The sequence below is a fragment of the Cervus canadensis genome, chromosome 24 (assembly GCF_019320065.1).
Source record: "Cervus canadensis isolate Bull #8, Minnesota chromosome 24, ASM1932006v1, whole genome shotgun sequence".
In the NCBI taxonomy this organism is placed as follows: domain Eukaryota; kingdom Metazoa; phylum Chordata; class Mammalia; order Artiodactyla; family Cervidae; genus Cervus; species Cervus canadensis.
The window spans coordinates 41,452,029-41,477,911 of NC_057409.1; the positions used below are offsets into that span (position 1 = coordinate 41,452,029).

General features: G+C 40.2%; 1 pseudogene; it reads right to left on the minus strand.

The window, feature by feature from the left end:
• Window positions 1-17,953: 17,953 nt before the first annotated feature.
• LOC122426898 lies at window positions 17,954-18,054 on the minus strand (annotated as a pseudogene).
• Window positions 18,055-25,883: the final 7,829 nt, after the last annotated feature.

Genomic DNA, 25,883 nt, shown 5'->3' on the forward strand with positions numbered 1-25,883 from the left:
TGAACTGTCTCATAATCCTGTATTGCAGAATAATCTTTCTTTTCACTAAATCTTCTTCATTTTTGATTTATTTAAATCGCAAGGGTTCATAATATGTCTTCCACTGGAATGTGTATACCTGTGTATTTGTTATGTTTGTTCAATTGTGAGACCCCTAAGTAAAGGTAGAAACAAACATATACTCCATAAATAAAAACAAAACCCAAAACAAAACTTAATATAGTTAGTTGAAACTGATAGCATTCATAAATATGTGTTCAGCTCAATAATATACACAAGTGAAAGTCACTCAGTCACGTCCAACATGGACTGTAGCCCGTCAGACTCCTCTGTTCATGGAATTCTCCAGGCAAAAAATACTAAAGTGGGTAGCCATTCCTTTCTTCAGGGGATCTTCCTAACCCAGGGATTGAACCCATCTCTCCTGCATTGGAGGCAGATTCTTTACCGTCTGAGTCACCAGGGAAGCCCAGTATTCATGAGACCTAATATTATTCTGTAAGTACAACAGAACCTGCAAAATAGATATGATAGACTGTTTCTTTGATGACCCCAAAGAACCATGCCTTTCAGTATCCAAGCCTTTGAGCATTCCCCTCTCATCTGAGTCTATAACTTCTCTGACCAATTGAATATGATGAAAATGATGCTTTCTCCCTCTTGGAAGGGCGGCCTGGATTTGTACCCAGTGCCTTACAGGCCCTTGGATCTGGGAAAGAACTGAGAGTCTGTCATTTTCCAGGCCCCTGATGCTGGATGCTCTCAAGGAGTTTCTCAGAGCATGGTCCCTGAGAGCACTAGGGGCCAGCGCAGGGTAGGAGGGACTCACACAGGGCTGGCTGCTGGGCCCCAGGGAGGCCGGAAGCTGCAGACCACCTTGGGACTCTCAGTCAAGAGCCTGACAGCCCAGCGCTGGTGCAGTGGAGGCCAAGCACAGTGCCTCCTACTGGACACAAAGGCTACAGTAGAAAGCCCAGGAGGGATTGCTGGGACCCCTCCCTGAGGCTTTTCTTAATTGCTTAAACTGTATAATTCATGAAAGATATATAAAAAAAGAAAAGGGGTAGATCTCACTTTCACACATATGGTGGGGTAAGCCTACCCCGTGGGTGCGTGCTAAGTCACTTCAGTCCAACTCTTTGAGACCCCATGGACTTTAGCCCTCCAGGCTCCTCTGTCCATGGGATTTTCCAGGCATGAATTCTTAAGTGGGTTGCCATGCCCTCCTCCAGGGGATCTTCCCTACGTAGAGATCAAACTGATGTCTCTTATGTCTCCTGCATCGGCAGATGGATTCTTTACCACTTGGGAAGCCCCCAAGCCCACCCCAGTGTTGTTGAAATGGACATGTTTGTTGGATGATGACTGTGCCTGGCCCTTGCAGACATTTCTCCTTTGGTGCTCGCAACAGCCCTGTTATCATGTAGACCAGGTCTCAAAGCTGGACATGTTTGCACTTCCAAACACAGATCCACCTGTACCTGAAGCTCAGGCTTAGCCATCCCCTTACATCACTTTTCCCAACTCTAAACCCAATTTTAAATTTGAATCAAATTTAGCAGTTTAATCCTATGATGTTGGGGGGTGAAGTAGGGTGAGGTTCAAGAGACAGGTTTAGGAAAGTTTTTCTTTTTAGGCTCTGCAGAAGAAAACCATATGCAAACATCAAGTGTTACTGGATTAAAGAGAATACATTTCAAAGAGAGTTGTTATCTTTTCAGGATTAAATGCCTTCCTTTTTAAAATCCTCGGTTTGAAGTTTTAAACATAGACAGCCAGTTTGGAGGAGTGGTGGCTGAGAATAGGTGTTCCTTCCTACCACATACCACCCTAGTCTTAGCCCTGTATCCCCATGTCCAGGTCGCTCTGCTACAAGCCACACCTGAGTCACCATTTTTGGACAGAGTCTGTGGACCCCATGAAGGGCCCTGTGGGCACCAGAAATCCAGTACACTCACAGGAGTCAAAGATGTTTACAATGTGAATCAGCAATTAAGAATAACATTCCCCCTCCCCCCCCACCCCGTAAAATGTCATACAAGCAATACTAATTATGCTGTTTAGTTTTGTTTTTCCAAGGCAAATGACAAGAAAAATGTATAACCAAGGGAGTGGTTGACAGAAGTGAGGAAATATGAGACAACTAAAACTGAGAACAAAAAATAATGAGAAAAATGATTAAAAGAACTGAATTGCGTGGCTTGCTTTACTGGTAATGAGCCTGAACTAAGTGAAGACGTTGCATGTATTTATGGAACCTACAGGAGAGCTGGGGGAAGTAGGTTGCTCCCAATCTCTTACTGGATTTTGTTCCCAAACTGGGTGGATGATATAAGAACAAGGAGTGAGAGGGTGGCCCTGGGGTCACTCTTGTTGTGGCCCCTCAAGAGAAGCTGGCCATGTAGACAATTTCTGCTTTTCCCCTGCTCTGCCCTTGGATTCCACCCTGTCTGGACTTATCTGGGATTTCACACCCATTCATACCCACATATTCATTACCTCTGCCTCTACCCACCTTCCTTAGACCTGTTGAACTAGAATCTTCCACCCAACATTAGTTTCCTGTGTGATAGATTACCCCAAATTGGGTGGCTTAAAACCAACAGCAACTCATTCTTTCATGGTTCTGGAGGCCAGAAGTCTGAAATCTAAGGTGTTGGCAGGACTGAACTCCCATTCAAGGGTCTAAGGGAGAATCCCTTGTGGTCTCTTATGGCTTCTGGCGGCTCCAGGTATTCCCTGACTTGGAGCCACAGAACTCAAGCCTCTGCCTGTCTTTGCCTGGCCCTCTCCTCTTCCCCCTTTGCCTTTCTCTCACATGAACACTTGTCTTAGGATTTCGGGCACACTCAAATAATCCAGGATGATCTCATTGGGTGATCATCTTGACTTACTGACATCTGCGAAGACTCTTTTTCAGAATAGCATCCCACCAGAGGTTTGGGGTAGACACATCCATTGGTGGGAAGCCATCATTGAACCTCTTCTAAATTCAGATTTCTTACACCCTAGGTAAGAGAAAAATCAATCAGAAAGAAATCCATTCACAACTCACCAAGGCATTTTGTAGGATATTTTTTCTCGCCTCTCCAGTTTTCTTATAAGCCAAAACTGTTTAAGAGCATCATTCACTTGTGATCTACTTCTCAGATCTTCCTTGAAACTCACAGTCCTTTTGGCCTTAAGATTTTACATATTCAGCTCTCATTCTAGTAGGTATACCTTTCATCAACCTTCTTTTTTTACTTAACTATGTAGCTCAATTTAACTTTCCAGACCAGTGGTTGTACATCATGGTTTGTCTGAGACAGTCCTGGTTTGAGCCTGTTCATCTCAGTGTCATTTCTGGGTGGGACACTGTTTAACTGTCAAAATCTTGGTTTGGATGATACCCCTTAGCTGGATCACTTTCCTTTATGGAGGGAGGATTTGAAGGACAAGTGACAGAAATGAGTCTGTTTAGTGTGTGATGAGTGATGAAAGGGGAGAGGTCTTTGAGCTTGTACATTTGGAAGCTAAAACAGGAGTGGGGACAGTCTGAAAGAGAAAAGCGTGCACAGAGTAGGTCACAGTATAGATCAAGACCAGACTTTAGTTCACTGACTAATAGGGGGATGTCAGCATCTCCTAATAGCTCCCGGTCTCAGCTTCCCTGTCTGACATAGTCTAAGAGCAATTAGCTTCTGAAATTTGAGCCTCTGATCCAATCTTAGTATTTGATTTGGTGAAATATGGTCTTCACAAGTTCACAAGCAAAATATTTCCCTGAATGACTTGGGGACAATTTCAGAAGCTTTTTCTCCTGCTTTACCCAAGGAAACAAGGAATTCTGTATTTCAGGGAAGATGCCCATAGAACAATGACCTTCACCTCTTTGTCTCTAGAGACACTCAAATCAAAGGAGCTCTGCAAAGAGCTTGGCATATTGTTCAGTTTGAAAGACCAGGCTTGACGTTTTTGTACCACCCTCACAGTCCAATTAATCATCCAAGGGAGTATGAATTGGTTTCTTAAAAGGTTAAAATACCCCTCCCTCTTGACCCAGCAGTTTGACTCTTAGGTGTTTACCCAAAGAGAAACAAAATTATATGTTTGTAATAAGGGTTGTACAGGCATCCTTCAGTTCAGACGCTCACTCGTGTCCGACTCTCCACGACCCCATGAATCGCAGCATGCCAGGCCTCCCTGTCCATCACCAACCCCCAGAGCTCACTCAGACTCATGTCTTTCGAGTTGGTGATGCCATCCAGCCATCTCATCCTCTGTCGTCCCCTTCTCCTCCTGCCCCCAATCCCTCCCAGCATCAGGGTCTTTTCCAATGAGCCAGCTCTTCACATGAGGTGGCCAAAGTATTGGAGTTTCAGCTTCAGCCTCAGTCCTTCCAATGAACACCCAGGACTGATCTCCTTTAGGATGAACTGGTTGGATCTCCTTGCAGTCCAAGGGACTCTCAAGAGTCTTCTCCAACACCACAGTTCAAAAGCATCAATTCTTTGGCGCTCAGCTTTCTTCACAGTCCAACTCCTACATCCATACATGACCACTGGAAAAACCATAGCCTTGACTAGACTAACCTTTGTTGGCAAAGTAATGTCTCTGCTTTTTAATATGCTGTCTAGGTTGGTCATAACTTTCCTTCCAAGGAGTAAGCGTCTTTTAATTTCATGGCTGCAATCACCATCTGCAGTGATTTTGGAACCCAAAAAAATAATGTCAGCCACTGTTTCCCCATCTATTTCCCATGAAGTGATGGGACCAGATGCCATGATCTTAGTTTTCTGAATGTTGAGTGTCAAGCCAACTTTTTCACTCTCCTCTTTCACTTTCATCAAGAGGCTTTTTAGTTCCTCTTCACTTTCTGCCATAAGGGTGGTGTCATCTGCATATCTGAGGTTATTGATATTTCTCCCGGCAATCTTGATTCCAGCTTGTGCTTCTTCCAGCCCAGCGTTTCTCATGATGTGCTCTGCATATAAGTTAAATAAGCAGGGTGACAATATACAGCCTTGACATACTCCTTTTCCTATTTGGAACCAGTCGGTTGTTCCATGTCCAGTTCTAACTGTTGCTTCCTGACCTGCATACAGGTTTCTCAAGAGACAGGTCAGATGGTCTAGTATTCCCATCTCTTTCAGAATTTTCCACAGTTTATTGTGATCCACACAGTCAAAGGCTTTGGCATAGTCAATAAAGCAGAAATAGATGTTCTTCTGGAACTCTCTTGCTTTTTTGATGATCCAGTGGATGTTGGCAATTTGATCTCTGGTTCGTCTGCCTTTTCTAAAACCAGCTTAAACATCAGGAAATTCACAGTTCACGTATTGCTGAATCCTGGCTTGGAGAATTTTGAGCATTACTTGACTAGCGTGTGAGATGAGTGCAATTGTGTGTTAGTTTGAGCATTCTTTGGGATTGCCTTTCTTTGGGATTGGAATGAAAACTGACCTTTTCCAGTCCTGTGGCCACTGCTGAGTTTTCCCAATTTGCTGGCATATTGAGTGCAGCACTTTCACAGCATCATCTTTCAGGATTTGAAATAGCTCAACTGGAATTCCATCACCTCCACTAGCTTTGTTCATAGTGATGCTTTCTAAGGCCCACCTGACTTCGCATTCCAGGATGTCTGGCTCTACGTGAGTGATCACACCATCAAGATTATCTGGATCATGAAGATCTTTTTTGTACAGTCCTCCTGTGTATTCTTGCCATCTCTTCTTAATATCTTCTGCTTCTGTTAGGTCCATACCACATCCTTAGAGCAATGTTATTCAGAATAGCTCCAAACTGGACAAATCCCAAATGTTCATCCATAGCTCCAAACTGGACAAATCCCAAATGTTCATCCATAGGAGAATTGACAAATCTATTATGATAGAATCATTTAATGGAACCCAAGTTAGCAAATAAAAAAATTTATTGATTAAGCAATTAAGCACCAAGTCCTTTGGATTGTACTATCTAAAATCTACCTGCTTCCCTCCCCTCATTAACACCAAGCTGGTAAATTCCCATTATCATACTTCACCCTGAGGAATGCACCAGTATTTACTTGGCTTCTTCCCTCTTATGCTGGTCCTTCCTTACTTTCATTACCACACGCAGCCACAGTGATCTTCCAAAACATGTCTCTGATCCTGGAACCCATTTACTGTGACCCTTCCTCTTGGATTAAATCTAGAGCCATCGAAGCCTCCCAAGCCTTAGAGAATCTGCTCCCTTCCTCCTTCTTCCTGCTTCTGGCTTTGGTCACTGTGATGCAGCCCCCTCCCCACCAAAGTGTCAAATTTGTTCATGCACTGGGAGCTGGCCAAGGTTGTTCTGCCCAGAACACAGCACTCACCATCTTCTCTAAGGAGTTTCCCTCTCGGCTCAGTTGGTAAAGAATCCACTTGCAATGCAGGAGACCCTGGTTAGATTCCTGGGTTGAGAAGATCCCCTGGGATAGGCTACCCATTCCAGTATTCTTGGGCTTCACTTGTGGCTCTGCTGGTAAAGAATCCACCTGCAATGCAGGAGACCTGAGTTTGATCCCTGGGTTGGGAAAATCCCCTGGAGAAGGGCAAGGCTACCCACTCCAGTATTCTGGCCTGGAGAATTCCATGGATGGTATAGTCCATGGGGTTGCAAAGAGTTGGACTTGACTGAGCGACTTTATCTTTCACCATCTTCTCTTGCTCAACTGACTCCTCTGTCTACTCCAGGAGGGGCCGTATTGAGGGAGGTGGGCTTAGGTCCCATTTCAGAGTGCGACTCTGTCACTCCTACTGGTGGTGTCCTGTGCTTTCCCTCATGGAGCCCTCACAATGATTGTGAAACAGGGTTTTGAGTGATTATTTGCCTATTGGAGCTGTAATGAATTATCGCAAGCTTAGTGGCTTAAAATAACACAAATTTATTATCTTGCATTTCTGGAGGTTAAAAAGCTAAAAAAGGGTTTCCCTGGGCTGAAATCAAGGTGATAGCAGGGCTGCTTTCCCTCTGGAAACTCTAGAGGAAAACCCATTTTCTTGCCTTTTCTAGCTGCTAAAGGTCACATACATACCTTGGCTTGTGGCTCCTTCTCTCTCTCCCAAATCTGTTTTGTTATCAATGCTCTCTTGCATCTTGTCTTCCTACCTCTCTAAGGACCTGATAATGGCCTTGGACCCACTTGGATAATCCAGGCTCATTTCTCCATCTGAAGAACCTTAACTTAATCATATCTACAAAGTCCCTTGACTGTTTTGCAAGTCACACTTACAAGGTCCAATAATTAGGATGTGGAAATCTTTGGGGGTCATTCTTTGCCCTACCACATTTGTGTTCTCCCTAAATATGAAGCTCCACTGAAGATAAGGACCACGCCTGTCTTGTCCACTGCTGCCCTTGGACTACCAACAGGTGCCTTGCACATTAAAGTGCTAAATAATGCGTTTGCTGCACAAAGTGACAGCATTGGAGCCACTCGCAGGCAATTGGCTTAGATTTTATTATTCCATTTTCAGTTTTCTTTCCAAGTGTAAGACTAGACTGTCTTTTGTAGCTCTGCAACCATTAAGGAAAGAGGGCCCATTCTACCTAGACCTTCTAGCCTCACATCAAAATGGTTCTAAAACCCACCTGTTCCATGACTTGGTAATTCAGTACTTTTATCTATAGAGTTTTTCTACTTTAAATTATCTTGACTAATTCATCTAACACTTAGGCCCAAACTCCCTTGAACTCCTCCTACTTAAAAGTGTTCTCCCCTGCCTTCATGAATGCCGCATTTTGCATGAGTCATTTGCATCCTCCAGCCCAAAAGGCTTCGAAGAGACATTTGCCCCTGAGTGTTTCTCCAAGTCACATTTCTTCAAACACTATTTCCAACCTCAGCAGACCATTTTATTGGCAACTCTACAAATGGAATACCTGATATCAGTATTCTTTGTTAAAATTTATTTTATTGAACTGTAGATGTCTTGTGATGTTGTGTTAGTTTCTGCTGCATGGCAAAGTGATTCTGTTGTGTATGTGTATGTGTGTATATATATATATATATATATATATATATATATACACATTCTTTTTCATATTATTTTCCACTATGGTTGTAGTATATTGAATGTAGTGCTCTGTACTATACAGTAGGACCTTGTTTATCCATCCTGTGTGTACTAGTTTGCATCTGCTAACCCCAAACTCCCAACTCATCTCTCCCTTATGCTGTCTCCTACTTGGCAATCATAAGTCTGTTCTCTGTGTCTGTGAATCTGTTTCTATTTCATAGATAGGTTCACTTGTGTCATATTTTAGATTCCACATATAAGAGATATCATATGGTATTTGTTTTTCTCTTTCTGACTGACTTCACATAGTATGATATACATGGCACATCTTTTTCATCCATTCATCTGTCAATGAACATTTAGGTTGTTCCCATGTCTTGGCTATTGTGAATAGTGCTGCAATGAATGGAAACTATATTTTTAGTTTTTTGAGGAGCCTCCATACTGTTTTCCATAGTGACTTTGCCAATGAACATTCCCATCAACAGGGGTAGGAGGAGTCCCTTTTCTCTACACCCTCTCTAGAATTTATTATTTGTGGGCTTTGATAATATTATTCTGAGGGCCAGATGATGGTACAAAAAAGTAGAATAATTTAAACTCAATTTTATGTGTATTGTTTTAGCTTCTGCCATATTGAGAATCTCTCAGGGCAGGAGAGGGAAAGAAGAGGTGAGAGAAAGGTGTGTGTGTGTGTGCGTGTGTGTGTGTTTAAAGCAGGGACACACTATAACTGCATATTGAACCCATTTCTAAATGGAAACTTTCGTAGGTAAGTGAAATAAGTGAACACTTAAAATCCACTAAAAGAAAAAGAGAAAATTATCAGTCAAACCAATTCCTCAATGTCATGTCATCAAGAAAGGAAAAATTGGTTATCTAAAAAAAATTTTTTCACAGCTGTCTTGATCCTATATAGGTACAGTCTGATTTGAAAGTATTATTCAAAAGAACCAAACAGATTTGAGCACTGTTCAACTTAGTTCTGCTCATGAACATCTTGTTTCACCTGTTCTGGTTTGAAATCTTGTCTTAGCTTGTTTCACGAGGACCTTATGAAGCATTCTCCCTGCCCCGCACCCAGAAAATGGAGCAATACAGTCGTTAAGCCCATTGTCTCCTCCCAGCCTTGCCCAGACTCAGAGCACAATGCCTGGACACATGAGGCTGCAGATTGTTATTCACTGCTCACAGAGAGGCCAAGTGAGTCGGGATTAGCCTCAACAATGCACCCTGCTATTTGCTATTTGGCCAGGAGCAAGGTTCTCATCCAATACAATGCTTGTGCACATTCAGCTCATTGCTTGCCTGTGCACATCCCCACACGCAGGGAGGACTTTTACAATCCAAAGTGACAACCGTTTGTCCTTGGCTCTGTTCCCACCAGGGACAGGAAGGAGACTTATCCGCTCTCTGCCTTCTATCTCCTTGGCTGCTGACCCTCTAAAGCATTTATCTGAGCAAAAGACTTGAGTTTGCTTGTACTCTTTATACATCTTGTGCTGGTTATTAAGGCATTTTCATTAATAAAGAAGCATTTTGACTTTACCTCAAGTGGGCACAAAGGTAGCCAGACATTATGACAAGAACTTCACTGGATCAATACTAGAAAATTCCTTCAAGCAAAGGGAAATCAAGATGAAGAGAAATATGGCCAAGAGAGTCATATGTGGGATTTCCCGAGTGGTGCAGTGGTAAATAATCTGCCTGCCAATGCAGGAGACTCAGGAGATGTAGGTTCAATCCCTGGGTCAGAAAGATCCCCTGGGGTAGGAAATGGAAATCCACTCCAGTATTCTTGCCTGGAAAATTCCATGGACAGAGGAGCCTGGTGGGCTGCACTCCATGAGGTCACAAAGAGTCAGACATAACGGAGCACATACACAAGGCTGTATTTCTGAATATAAGCAAGAAGTTTGAAGAATAGAACTTAAGTTTCATAAAAGAACAAGACTGTTGCATTTAGAGTGCTAAAATTGTTATAAAATTTCTAAGGCCAGGTCTTGTAAAGTCTTACCTCCCTTCAGTCCTTATTTGATTAGATCCCTTTTGGGGGTGAGGGTAGGAAGCCAGTGTTACTACCAGTATCTGCCAAAAAACTATCATTTTAAGTCCAAATATTTACTCCAGCAATGGAGGCTGACAGAAACTGACCATCATTTTGAACTTAGTCCTTCATACACCAACAGGTACGCAATGATCACCAGTGTGTGAAGAAGTCTCCATATGAGAAGTTTACTCACCCAAGTTATCTCCTTGTTGTGCCTAGAGCAGAAATCAACCCTTCTAATCAATACCTGTATTACTTTCCTATTGCTCCTGAGACAAATTTCCCCACCATTACAGGTTTTAAAGCACAGACTTAGCATCTTATAGTTCTAGAGTCCCAAAGTCCAATATCCGGCTCTTTGGGGGGAAAAAAAAAAATCAAGGTTTCAGCAGAGTTGCTTTGTTTCTGGAGATTCTAGGAGGAAATACTGGGTTGGTCAAAAAGATCATTTGAGTTTTTTTCTGTAAGATGTTACAAACTTTTTGACCAACATGATACATTTCATCTCCTTTTTCAGCTTCTAGAAGTTGCCGGCAATCCTTGGTTCATGGCCTTTTCCAGCAAACTCACACCTCTGACACCTGCATCCATCGTCACATCTCCTTTTATGACCTTCCTGTCTCCCTCTTTCTCTTATAAGGACACTTGTGATTGCATTGGGCACACTCAGATAACCCAGATCATCTCAAGATCATTAATTTAGTCACATGTATAAAATCCTCTTTGCCATGTAAGGTAATACAGTCACAGTTTCAGTGATTAAAACTTGGACATCTCTGGAGGCTGTTACTCTGCCAAACACAATACCCCTTTCTATATACAAACTGGAAGTTATTGGACATTTCTGTATTTAACTCTTCTCACTCCACTCATCTAAACTGACCACCTGAGCCTTCTCCCCCGCAAAGTATTTATCTGTAGCTTCCTGCTCCTTTACATGATAGAGAGCTTTTTGAAAAAGCAGATGCTGTGTTCTACTTACTTATTATTGTATTCTTCAGAGTCCTTAGCATGACGAAGAAAATGTCAATAAAATGGACTTACTGAAAATTTAAAACTTGCTCATTGAAAGATATCATTGAGTAGTGGGGCAAAATTATATGGAATTTCTGCTTCCAGTGATGTCTAAATAACAGGGACCAGATTTACCTTCCTTCCTGAAACAGCTAAAAAACTGGACAATATATATAGCACCACAGTAGTGAAGAGACATTGAGCCCTGAGAAATGGGAAATATGTGCTTAAGCCCTATCTTGCCCTGATTTGCTCCCAGGAGGGGGTTTCTGTCTGAGGCAGAGGGAAGGGGATAACAGGGAGAATACATTGATGGAGTGTGTGTGGACAGAGTGTGCAGGGCAGAGAGTCGGAGGAGAGAATAGAGATCTGTGGAGGGTCCTGCTTCAGTCTTCCACTAAGTACTAATCAGTGCAGGTTTGTGAGGAGACTATCTAGGTCTGGGGAAAGAGCTCTCTGAAAAGATTAGAACAGTGCCAGGAACTCACACAAAGCCAGAAATGGTTCCTGTTCCCATCACATAGAGTAGAAAATCTCATAATTCATGGGGCATCAGGTAGAGTTCTCACAGGCTTAGCGTAAGTTTTAAGACAAAAGTACCCTAGAATAAAATCTGCTCTAGTTCCACATAACAAAGCTCAAAAGCAAATTCTGAAAGAGCAGTACTGTTTGTAAGTAAATCTACTGCATCTAGAACAAAACTCAAAAATATTTACAGAAATACAACAATATCCAGCCAATGAAAAGGTAAAATTCACAATGTCTGACATCCATTCAGAAATGAACAGAATTAACATTCTGAATTAATATTCAAAAGAGGTCAAGTATGACCCATAATGAGGACAAAAATCAATTGATAGAAGTTGATCTAAGAAGTATACATATAGTAGAATCAGTATCGTAGATAAGATATTAAAAAATTATTATGAAAGTATCTCATAAGTTCAAGAGGCTAGAGGAAAGATTGCACATGAAAACTAGTCACAAAAAAGACACAAAAGACCCAAATTATCTTCTAAAGAGGAAAACTATTGGGTTGGCCATAAAGTTCATTAGAGTTTTCCATAACAGCTTACAAAAAACCCAAATGAAATTTTAGGTCAACTTTATACCATATCTGATATAAAAAACATAGCAGACTAAAAACTGTAGGAAAAAAAGATTAGTGAACTTCAAGACATAGCAATAGAAGCTATCTAAAATAAAACCATGAGAGAATTTTTTAAAAATTGAAAAATAAAAGGAACAGAACATCACTTGACAGAAGGGACAACTTTAAACATCAAGCATATATCTAATTGGAGTCCCTGAAACAGAGGAGAGATTTTCAGTTCTGATCTATTTTGAATAAAATTGTTATGAATATTTATATAATATGTGGATGTATGACTTAAATTCTCTTGGGTACAACATCTAGGTGAGAAACGGCTGGGTCCTAAGGATCATGTAAGTTCAACTTAAAAAAAAAAGTCAAATAATTTCCCAAAGTTGTTTTATCATTTTATACTCACTCCAGCAATGTATTAAAATCCCAGTTCCTTTGTATTCTTGCCAATTTATTTACATTATCACAGTTAAATTTTAGCCATCTTAATGTTGGTGTAGTGATATCTCATTGCAGTTTTAATTTGTATTTCCCTGATGATTAATATTGTTGAGCCTCTTTTCATAGGTTTATTGGCCCTTTATATATATTTCTTTATGAAATGTCTTTTGAAATCTTTTCCCTATTGTTTTATTGGTTGTTTCTCTCCTTATTATCAAGTTGTAAGAGTTATAAATCAAATATAAGTATTACAAATATTTTCTCCTCATCTTGACCTTTATCATTTTTAAAATGGTGTGTTTTTAATAAGCTTTGTTGAGATATAATAGACATACAACAAATTACACATTTTTTAAATAAGCAGTTTGATCAGGTCCAACATGTGTGTCCACCCAGAAAACACTGATTTCAATAAGCTAATGGACATTTCCATCAAAGTCAACAGTTTCCTGGTACCCCTTTCTGAACACTGCTTTACTACGCTTCCATGTCCATCCCGAGGCAACTATCAATCTTCTTGGGTCACTTAGATCACTTTGCATTTTATATATTTTTATATACCTAAAATCATAAGTATTACATCTTTTTGAAGCTTTTTTTCACTAGCATATGTATTTTCAGATGCATCCACATAGTTTGCATGATAATATTTCTCTTTTTTTTTTTTTTGAGTACTAGTCCATTGCATAAACATAGCACGACTTATGTATTTATATATCTGATGATGAGCATTTGAGCAAATTCCAGGTTTTGGCTATTAAAAATGAATCAAATGACTATTTATATAACAATCTCTGCATGCACATATGTTTTCATTTCTCTTTGGTCTAAAATCAATGACCTCAGCATCCACTTTAAGATATAGAAAAATAAAAGCAAATGAAATCCATGATGAACATTTGAAAAGAAAGGGTAAAGATGAGAGCCAAAATTAATGAAATTAAAAACAGAAAAACATGGATAAAATTAATAAAGACAAAATTTGGTTTTTCAGAAGATAATAAAATAAACTTCTAGCAGACTGACAGACTAATAAGGAAAAGAAAACACCCTGTGCGCGCGCGCACACACACACACACACACACATATGTATGTGTTTGTATATATGTGTATATATATATATATATGTATATGTATTAGGTTTGGCCATAAAGTTCATTCTGGTTTTTCCATAACATCTTGTAACTTCACCAAATTAAGAATGCCTGCTATTCCAAAAATAGTGCTAAGAACATGAAGAGAGAAGACCCAGAATAGGAGAAAATATTTTACAAATTGTGTATCTGATAAAAAGCCTATATCCAGAATATAAAGAACTCTCAAAACTTGATTTAAAATAAAAAGCCAACACCCAAGTTAAACACTGGCAAAGATTTGAACAGTCACTTCATGGAAGAAAGCCATTATATTGGATGGCAAATAAGAACATTAAAAAATGCTGATCATTAGTCATTAGGGAAACGCAAATCAAAATCACAGCAAGATATAATCATGTTCCCATTAGAATGTCTATGGGTAAAAAAATGGGCTATGCCAAGTATTGAAGAGGAGGTGGAAGAACAGGATCCCTCATAAGCTGCTGGTGGGAATGTAAAATGGTGCAACCACTTTGGAAAACAGTTTGTCAGTTTCTCAAGAAGTTAAGTACACATCTACTATCCCACTCTTACATAGTTGCTAAGATACAACTTTAAATCTGCACATTTGGGTAACCCAGACTTTGGAGGGAGCTTCAAGTTTGTGGTTTAGTTTCCTTCACAAGAAAGTGTTCTTCAGAGGTTTGACATAGATAAAATTCTGCCAATGTGACATTGTCATCCCTGTCAATGTGAGGTTTCCTGTTGCTGATTGGAGAGCCATATACAGCCTCTAGTTTGAAAGATAATTTTATATTTTTTCTAAATCACAGCATTATTTGAAGAGTAGCCTTCATTCATTCAACATTTATTAAATACCTATTCTGAGTAGTAAATGTTTGTCCTCCATGCTTAAGGAGGCATAAAAGCCTTAACTAAAGCTCTAAACAAAAAAATTTTTTTATTAATTTGATCACTTTTAAACTCCCTTTCAGTATATCATTATTTTGCACATTTATTAACTGTCTATTCATCATCATCTAAAAATCTTTTAATAGTTCAACTACATTTGAAACATTTTTTTTCCTAGCCTAGTTCAGTTCTTCCATTATCATCTGATTCATATTTTCCAGTGAAAAACTATTTTTAATTAAATACATCTTCATTTTAGAGTCTTCAAGACAAAATTTCAGCAAGCAGGAGCCTGACTGATATGTCAAACCTGAAGATGAATTCAATGCCTATTCTCGTTATGCAAACTCGTCTTCAGACATGCACAGTAGCTGGGTTCTCAGATCAGCAGAGGTGATATGAGAAGCACATTGGGTCAAGCCTCTATCATGAGATCAAGGAAAATCCGTTTTCTCGCCAGTAAAAACAGCAGCGTGTTTTCAAATCTCACAGCTCCCAGCAAGCCCTCGTGTCTCCATTTGGTCTGTGAAGCAGTTAAGCTCACCCTCTCCTGCTGTTGCGACAGGCTTTGTCTATGCCCTAGCAGCACAAATGCCAAAGGAAAATGGGGCCGGTAGCTGCTTTCCTTGCTTTGGAAAAAAACAGACATGATTTCACAGCAAAAAAAAAAAAAAAATAGACACCTGATCTTTTTAGCCCCCTTGGTTTCTTCTCCCAAGTTTTACAGCTCTTTTTATCTGTTTTTTTTTTTTTTAAGTTATACACACATTTTCAAAATGTGCTGCATAATACAACCTCATACATTTAGGAGGCTGTCAGCTGCCCTCTGAGGCACAGCCTGACAGCCTAAAATCCAGAAATCAATCATTTAGATATAGTGATGCTCTGCTATTGCTCCTGGTATGTACTGCGGCACCCAGGAATCACTTATGTGAGATGTGCCATCGTAACTCTGATAGATTAAAGCACCACATCCAGGAAACAATTGTGTTGGGGGGGAGGGGATGCTCTCATAGATCTGCCATGTTACAGCCCAGAATCCAGCAGCCAACTAGGCAAGTCTGTGCTGAATCGGAGCTTCCAGAAACCTGTGAAGCAGCAGGATGACAGCTCTGTTCTTCAACAGCCCATTATGAACTAATTAGCATACATGAATTGCAGATTTGAAGCATTAAAGTGATGTACAAATCATTAATTTTTTGTCAAATCCATGTCATCCTTGTGTATGCCTTCCTATTTTAATGTTGCATGACAGTGAAAAGAGGTACAATCCTCTGTATATAAAGAGGAGAGATTTGGTGTAGCTGATATAATGAGATCTATTTAAACACTATGTATTTTCCAGCTTTGAATATATCTACTTGGAAAAATGCTACACTTGTCCCATTAGGGTTAATTGTAAAAGGATGTTAATATATTCAAAACCCCAGGGGTGGTTCTACATGTTGTCTGAGTGAAACAGGAGATGTAAGACCAACTTCACATTTAAGCTTGCTTTTTAAAAAGTCCTCTTTCTGATGAATAAAGAGAGCCATAAAATCTTTCTCATTGACTATGGAAGGTGTCACTATTCAGAATGGGAGCTGAGCTTTGGGGTGGGTGAGGGCTCCAACACAGCAGATCTATTCTCATTAACCCAATGCCAAACTTAATTTATAAAGATGTACAATGCAGTGCAATGGAAAAGGGAAAATAACATCAAAACTGATTTTCACACTGGAAAAGGCTTCTAAATATTAATTTGTGGGTTTTTTGTATTGTCTCTGTGTATTTAATTGCTAAAGCTATTTGTACTTAAGCAAATGCTTGGTGTTTCATTTGAATTTCTTTTTTTCTTATTACAGAGGAGTCACAATGCTTAATTTGTTAGTACTGTAATAGTTGTCATGGTAACAGACTCTAATGTTACATATAAATATGTATGTGGTATGTATATACGAACATATTACAAATATATAGTACGAATGATTATGACTTGATACCAAGAGCATATTTGGAAGATTTAGCTCTCAAGGAAAATCCTAATTAAAAATACAGTTATATTTTATGAGCTTAAAGATACTGGTCACAAACTCAGATCTCTTTTCATTTGGGAAAAAGGCAAATTCTGAGGAAAGGGGAGATGTTTGCCCTCTTCTTGTGGGGTCTCTTCTCCCTGTCATACATGCCTAGAGTTATTAACTCTAAAGACCTTTTTCTTCTTCCCACTTCCTTCCCCACCAAATTTTTTTTTAGTCTCAAAAAGTACATAAAATGAAAACCAAGACCAAATCCCAGGGGCAGATCATTTTCCAAAAACCATTCTTATTACAAAAAGAATACAGAAGGATGCGTTGAGGAAGGAGTAATAGAGGATGAGATGATCTGTTCCATATTTGTATTAGTAAGAGAGGTGACTTCATAATAATGAAAAATATGCACATATGTAACATTTGAGTTTGGCATTCCATGCAACTCTCAGTAAACATTGAAGGTCGATTTGTACAGTATTCTTTTTAGAGGTGAGGAAGCTGAGGCTCAGAGTGGAGGAGTGAAAATTGTCGTGAAGTTTAGATTTACCAAAGCCCATGCTCTGTACGATGTCACGTTGCTACTTTGAGGCCTTCTTTAGTACAAGGTCCCAGAGCCATAAGTGTTCTCCTTCCAGGCTTATTAACATCACACCTGTTCTCTGATACAGTTGAAGCTAGGTCAGTGAAAATGATATGTCTTATGCTGGAGATAACTTTGGTAGTAAACAAAGAATAAACCTGATCAAAGGGGAGAATAGCAGGCCTACCTCTATCAGTTGGTATTGTCTTCAGCTTCCCGTAACAATAACAGCAACAATAAAGCTACTGCAGCTTAATTAAATAGAGGTTTATTTTTTGTAAATCATCACAAATCCAGAGATAGACAAGTTTAGGCTGGTACAGAGAATTCTTAAACCTATCAGGGACTTGGCAGTTAAGCAGTTGTTTATCCTTCTGCTGTGCCATCCTTAGCAAGGACTTATAATCCCCAGCCAGGCTCATGAGATGGTTGCTACCCCACTGGACATCACAACTACATTCAGGCAGGGAGAAGAAGAATGAATAAAGGGAAAATGCATGGAGGGCTACAGTCCATAGGGTTGCAAAGAGTTGGACATGACTGAAGTGCCTGAGCGTGCATGCACACATGAGCCAGCAGAGCTTGTCTCCCTCCTCCTCTGTCTTTCTCTCTCTCTTCTTTTGGTGAGGAAAAAAAAAAAAATCACAGTTTTAATATTTGATTCTATACATTGTGCTCTGACTCATCTGTTCTCTTGGTATTAGCCAGTGAAATAGCAAATCTTCTGAGAACTCTGCAAAATACAGAACACTTCACAAATATGTATGTCACCCTTGCACAAGGGCCAGGCTACTCTCTATATTGTTGCATTTTTAGTATTGCCAGAGCAAGCCCAAGCTTGTATCTTTTTAGCAACAAACAATAACTCTTCAGGAAGCCCTAAGCAAAAGACTGTGCTTACTTGTACATCATTGGACAATCTTGGGTCATATGGCCAGCCCATAGAGGCAAGGAAGTCTATGGAAGTGAATCATCTTAACTGAGCCTACTCCTGCCCTTGGTAAAATGGGAAGTTCTGTTAGTAAAGAATAGAGAATGGTTGTTGGGCAGACAATGAGCAACGGTCATCTCCTGTGGTAGATATTTCCTTCTGACTTCATCAAGAGTACACACTAGTGTGGAGAAAGAAGGCCTTCCTATCAGGGAAAAATATTAAGTGGATATTCTGGCATATGCTTAAACACCATCTTGGACCTTACTCATTTTCTTACTATTTCTGGAATCTTCAGTCTCCATTTCAGAGGTCTCCTCTATTTAATTCTCCTAAGTTGGAGTATTGATATTTGTCTTATTGACATTTAGCTATTGCCTTGCTTGCTTGCTGCCTCTATTCCCCACGTAGGATGGTGGCAGTGTTCACAGTTTGAAGGATCTGATTTTTCACCAGCTGCATAGCGGGCAGTCAAAAACTAAGGATTCACAACAGAACTGGGTTAAACTCAATTTCACTTCTTATAACCTGAGTGACTCTACCCAAGTTTCTTAACTTCTCTGAAACTTGGTTTCCTCATATGACAATAAAGATAATAAAAATGCCTTCCTCAGAGGGTTTCTATGAGGAAGAAGTAAGTCAGTGCATATAAAACACATAGAGGGATGTCTGATACATAGCAAGCATTAGATTGATTTTAGCTATTATTGTTATTGTCGCTGCTGCTATTAATCAAGTTGACCTGGATTCAGATCACTGATATACCATTTTCTTAGTTAAGTTATGAAAAGTCTTTGACTCTCAGTTTCATTATCTAGAAAAAGGTCACTGGGTCATGTAAGAGATGGTAAGTATGTAAAGTATAAGACAACTGTTAGTCAGTTGTGTCTGACTCTTTGTGACCCCATGGACTGTAGCTCACCAACCTCCTCTGTCCATGGAATTCTCCAGGCAAGAATTCTGGAGTGGGTAGCCATTTCCTTCTCCAGGGGATATTCCTGACCCAGGGATCAAACCCAGGTCTCCCACATTACGGGGAGATTTTTTTTACCACTGAGCCACCAGGGAAGTCCTGAGTATATGACAAAGTGACCGATAAATAGCAAGATCAGTAAGCACTACTAGTCACCTGTCACTCTCCATTTCCCCATTGCCTTGCAGCTAGGGGATGTGAAAGTCAATGTAAGTTTAATTCCCTAGAGAGACTTTTCCTTCTGAGTAAAAAGGCAAAAACTTATTTTGTGAAAGCTCTTTGCTCTCTGTGCTTCCCCTTCAGATGCCTGGAGATACTGCACTGATCTTGAAAGCATGGGGGCAAGGGCCACAAACAAATGATGATGGAGCAGAAAGATAGGCTTTCATTCCCAGATTGCATCACTGAGGCCTAGTACCAGCTTTAGATTGCCCAATTCTAGATGTATTATATGAAAAGAAAAAAACCTTAGTGGTTTAAACCAATATTCCTCGAGTTTTATTTTCAGTTCAATTCAGTCACTCAGTCGTGTCCAACTCTTTGTGACCCCATGGACTACAGCACGCCAGGCCTCCCTGTCCATCAGCAACTCCTAGAACCTACTCAAACTCATGTCTGTTGAGTCGGTGATGCCAAACAGCCATCTCATCCTGTGTCGTCCCCTTCTCCCAACTTCAACCTTCCCAGCATCAGGGTCTTTTCCAATGAGTCAGCTCTTCACATCAGGTGGCCAAATTATTGGAGTTTCAGCTTCAGCATCAGTCCTTCCAATGAACACCCAGGACTGATCTCCTTTAGGATGGACTGGTTGGATCTCCTTGCAGTCCAAGGGACTCTCAAGAGTCTTTTCCAACACCACAGTTCAAAAGCATCAATTCTTCGGCACTCAGCTTTCTTTATAGTCCAACTCTCACATACATACATGACTACTAGAAAAACCATAGCTTTGACAAGACAGACCTTTGTTGGTAAAGTAATGTCTCTGCTTTTTAATATGCTGTCTAGGTTGGTCATAACTTTTCTTCCAAGGAGCAAGTGTCTTTTAATTTCATGGCTGAAGTCACCATCTGCAGTGATTTGGAAGCCCCCAAAAATAAAGTCTCTCACTGCTTCCACTGCTTCCCCATCTATTTGCCAGGAAGTGATGGGACCAGATGCCATGATCTTAGTTTTATGAATGTTGAGTGTCAAGCCAACTTTTTCACTCTCCTCTTTCACTTTCATCAAGAGGCTCTTTAGGTCTTCCTCACTTTCTGCCATAAGGGTGGTGTCATCTGCATATCTGAGGCTACTGATATTTCTCCTGGCAATCTTGATTCCAGCTTGTGCTTCATCCAGCCCAGCGTTTCTCATGATGTACTCTGCATTTAAGTTAAATAAGCAGGGTGACAAAATACAGCCTTGATATACTCCTTTCCTAATTTGAAACCAGTCTGTTATTCCAAGTCCAGTTCTAACTATTGCTTCCTGACCTGCTTACAGATTTCTCAGGAGGCAGGTCAGGTGGTCTAGTATTCCCATCTCTTTCAGAATTTTCCACAGTTTATTGTGATCCACACAGTCAAAGGCTTTGGCATAGTCAGTAAAACAGAAGTAGATGTTTTTCTGGAACTCTCTTACTTTTTCAATGATCCTACAGATGTTGGCAATTTATCTCTGGTTCTTCTGCCTTTTCTAAATCCAGCTTGAACATCTGGAAGTTTTATTTTACATGCAGCCTAACACAATCCATAATGACATTGATTTTAGCTCTATGGAAATTGTATTAACAATCATCATCATCATCATCTCTGTCTATGTGGTTCTAGGATGTCCACATCTGTGTTAATTACCAAAGGGCTTGATCAAGGCTCCATGGAAGAAACTTAGTCTGTAGAAAGTATTGCTTAAGACTCCTTGGGTCTTCAGTTCTCATAAGGACAGTGGAGGAATCTTAATTGCCTCTGGAACTTGGGGGCAAGGACTATTCAGTAGTCAGAACAAACCATAGAGTCCTGAGGGGACTACTCACCCAGGAGAGCCTTGTGCATCCATTGAATCCCACTGAATCTCTCTGGGGCTAGAGTCTGGAGATCTGTGAGGTTTATACCAAAAATACCTGGGTGAATTTAAGAATATCTACCAGGTGGATAAAAAGAGATCAATGCTGAGCAAAGGGTAATGTTGTAAGTATTATTCTGTGGATAATGTAACCACCACTAGAGATGAATGAGGAGTGACTGTGTTGAACACAATCTCTTCACCAGCTTATATTAAAAATAATTTTCTGACCAAATTTAGTCATACATAAAGGTATGTATTAAACATTTATTACAAAGCAGGCACAAAACAGCACATATAACCTAGTTTATAAATTTAATGAAATCTCAGCTTTTAGGTTGCATGCACTGTTCACTTGAAGCAGAAATGACCCTGAAGCAGAGTTCCATTAACCTTATAGTAGATATCAGGCCCTGGCATCCTGAAGACTAAGCCAATGGCCAGGCACACGACCATCTAGGAACAATATCCCTAAAGGTACAGGTCACAGGGTTTTCTAGATTTTTACTGTTTATACAATGGGAGAGAGAGTCTTTAGACAATGTTATACAATCCATATATCTTTAAATTCACTATTTGCACCAGTTAAAGCCCATTTCTAATATTCCTAATGCAAATAGACAAGTCATTAATTTTACCAATGAAAATCCATTTTTAACAGACATTCTACTAATTAAGAATACTCTGGTGATGGTCTTGGAAGGCTAAGATAGCTAAATCCTTGCTAGGAAGAAGCCCTGGAGGGTGAGATTTCTGAATAGAAGACTAATGACACATAGGGTTGACATTTTGATTAGGGCAAATGATCATCCTTCAAGTGTAGCTTAAGCTAACTGACATATCCTAACTTTATACTCCTTATAAACTAAAGAGGATGTTTAAGTTACACACATTCTATTAAGCAACTCATATAACTAATAAAGGACAAAATCAGATTGGCTCCTCCGACTCCCCAGTTTGAAAGTTCTTACTACTATTGTATCCCAACTTGACATTAATTCTACAAACAGTCCACACTCATTACCCTGAGAAGTAGCCTATTCTAAGTTAGCCTATTATCAAAAAATTTTCTACTTAAAGTAAAAATAGCAAATTTTGTAGCTGCTATTTATCTTGGAGCATCATTTTAAATGGCATTAAGGCAGAATTTAAAAAACAGAGCATCAGGTAATGAAAGTTTAGATTTGTAAGATGTGGTCAAATGTAAAATAACAAATCATTGACTATTAGAAAACAAGAGAAAACAGGATAAACATTGATGACAAGTACAAAGCAAACTTTGTCTTTCTATCATCCTTCTTCTATTTTGACACTGGTGTCTGTATTTTGCAGGCCTACTCTGATTTCATAACCATTTATGTTAACCTCTTTGATAGCTTTTTTTTTAATTAATAAGTGACCACACTATGTATGGCTGCTAATTTATTTTTCCAGAGGAAATTCTGGGAAAACAAAGAGTTCCCAAATATGATTATTGGTTTGTAGTGGTATTGTCTACACCAATGATCTCCAACCTTTTTGGCACCGGGGACCAATCTTGTGGAAGACAATTTTTCCATGGACCAGGGGACCTAGATCCCTTCTGTGTGCAGGTGGATACGAGTGATGGGGAGTGGCTATAAATACAGATGAGGCTTCACTTGCTGCTCCCTGTCACTCACCTCCTGCTGCACAGCCCAGTTCCTAAAAGGCCAAAGACCAGTACTGTCCTGTGGCCCAGGGGGTGGGGATCCTTGGTTTATATTTTTGAAGAAGCCAAGACAGATTCTGCTGTGGGAATTCAGGGGTCATCTGAAGATATAAAGAGGGTCTACACCTGCCATTCCTATGCTTCTTCCAAGCTGGGCCCAGAGATACAGAGGGGCCAAGCTCACACAGAGGGGAAGCCTTTCAGTTCCTTCACGTGCGTCATGACTATATGTAAATGTGTTTAGGGTTCTTTGGCTTTTCTTGTTTAGGTAAATCATTCTTAACTGTGATCTTATGTTTGCTTGATGGTTCTGGAGGTGATGGCTGGAGATTGCCAATAAAATTTTTGAGAGGGTCTTGTTTACTGGAGAATGAGGTTCAGTAAACATGAGTACATCAACTGAAGCCAAAACTATGATGAAATTGTTGGATTTCCTGAGGGAGTGGTGAGGAGTTCAGTTCAGTTCAGTTCAGTTGCTCAGTTGTGTCCGACTCTATGGACCCCATGAACTGCAGCACGCCAGGCCTCCCTGTCCATCACCAACTCCCGGAGTTTACTCAAACCCATGTCCATAGAGTTGGTGATGCCATCCAGCCATCTCATCCTCTGTCGTCCCCTTCTCCTCCTGCCCCCAGTCCCTCCTAGCATCAGGGTCTTTTCCAATGAGTCAACTCTTCGCATCAGGTGGCCAAAGTATTGGAGTTTCAGCTTCAGCCTCAGTCCTTCCAATGAACACCCAGGACTGATCTCCTTTAGGGTGGACTGGTTGGATCTCCTTGCAGTCCAAGGGACCCTCAAGAGTCTTCTCCAACACCACAGTTCAAAAGCATCAATTCTTTGGTGCTCAGCTTTCTTCACAGTCCAACTCTCACATCCATACATGACCACTGGAAGGAAAAACCATAGCCTTGACTAGACTAACTTTTGTTGGCAAAGTAATGTCTCTGCTTTTTAATATGCTGTCTAGGTTGGTCATAACTTTCCTTCCAAGGAGTAAGCATCTTTTAATTTCATGGCTGCAATCACCATCTGCATTGATTTTAGAGCACCCCAAAATAAAGTCAGCCACTGTTTCCACTGTTTCCCCATCTATTTCCCATGAAGTGATGGGACCAGATGCCATGATCTTAGTTTTCTGAATGTTGAGCTTTAAGCCAACTTTTTCACTCTCCTCTTTCACTTTCATCAAAAGGCTCTTTAGTTCTTCTTCCCTTTCTGCCATATAGGTGGTGTCATCTGCATATCTGAGGTTATTGATATTTCTCCTGGCAATCTTGATTCCAGCTTGTGTTTCATCCACCCCAGTGTTTCTCATGATGTACTCTGCATATAAGTTAAATAAGCAGGGTGACAACTTACAGCCTTGATATACTCCTTCCCCTATTTGGAACCAGTCTGTTGTTCCATGTCCAGTTCTAACTGTTGCTTCCTGACCTGCATACAGATTTCTCAGGAGGCAGGTCAGATGGTCTAGTATTCCCATCTCTTTCAGAATTTTCCACAGTTTATTGTGATCCACACAGTCAAAGGCTTTGGCATAGTCAATAAAGCAGAAATAGATGTTTTTCTGGAACTCTCTTGCTTTCTTGATGATCCAGCAGATGTTGGCAATTTGATCTCTGGTTCCTCTGCCTTTTCTAAAACCAGCTTGAACATCTGGAAGTTCATGGCTCATGTATTGGTGAAGCCTGGCTTGGAGAATTTTGAGCATTACTTTACTAGCATATGAGATGAGTGTAATTGTGCATTAGTTTGAGCACTCTTTGGCATTGCCTTTCTTTGGGATTGGAATGAAAACTGACCTTTTCTAGTATGGTGGTCATTGCTGAGTTTTCCAAATCCGCTGGCATATTGAGTGCAGCACTTTAAGAGCATCATCTTTCAGGATTTGAAATAGCTCAACTGGAATTCCATCATCTCCACTAGCTTTGTTCATGGTGATGCTTCCTAAGGCCTACTTGACTTCACATTCCAGGATGTCTGGCTCTAGGTGAGTGATCACACCATCGAGATTATCTGGGTCATGAAGATCTTTTTTGTACAGTTCTTCTGTGTATTCTTGCCATCTCTTCTTAATATCCATACCATTTCTGTCCTTTATTGAGTCCATCTTTGCATGAAATATTCCCTTGGTATCTCTAATTTTCTTGAAGAGATCTCTAGTCTTTCCCATTCTATTGCTTTCCTCTATTTCTTTGCATTGATCACTGAGGAAGGCTTTCTTATCTCTCCTTTGGAACTCTGCATTCAATTGGGAATATCTTTCCTTTTCTCCTTTGCTTTTCACTTCCCTTCTTTTCACAGCTATTTGTCAGGCCTCCTCAGACAATCATTTTGCTTTTTTGCATTTCTTTTTCTTGGGGATGGTCTTGATTCCTGTCTCCTGTACAAAGTCATGAACCTCTGTCCATAGTTCATCAGGCACTCTGTCTATCAGATCTAGTCACTTAAATCTATTTCTCACTTCCACTGTGTTGTCATGAGGGATTTGATTTAGGTCATACCTGAATGGTCTAGTGTTTTTCTCGACTTTTTTCAATTTCAGTCTGAATTTGGCAATAAGGTGTTCATGATCTGAGCCACAGTCAGCTCCCCGTCTTGTTTTTGCTGACTGTACAGAGCTTCTCCATCTTTGGCTACAAAGAATATAATCAATCTGATTTCAGTGTCGACCATCTGGTGATGTCCATGTATAGAGTCTTCTCTTGTGTTGTTGGAAGAGGGTGTTTGCTATGACCAGTACGTTCTCTTGGCAGAAGTCTATTAGCCTTTGCCCTGCTTCATTCTGTATATCCAAGGCCAAATTTGCCTGTTAGTCCAGGTGTTTCTTGACTTCCTCCTTTTGCATTCCAGTCCCCTATAATGAAAAGGACATCTTTTTTGGGTGTTAGTTCTAAAAGGTCTTGTATGTCTTCATAGAACTGTTCAAGTTCCGCTTCATCAGCGTTACTCTTCAGGGCATAGACTTGGATTACCATGATACTGAATGGTTTGCCTTGTGAAAGGTTGTTGCTGAACAATAAGACACGGGA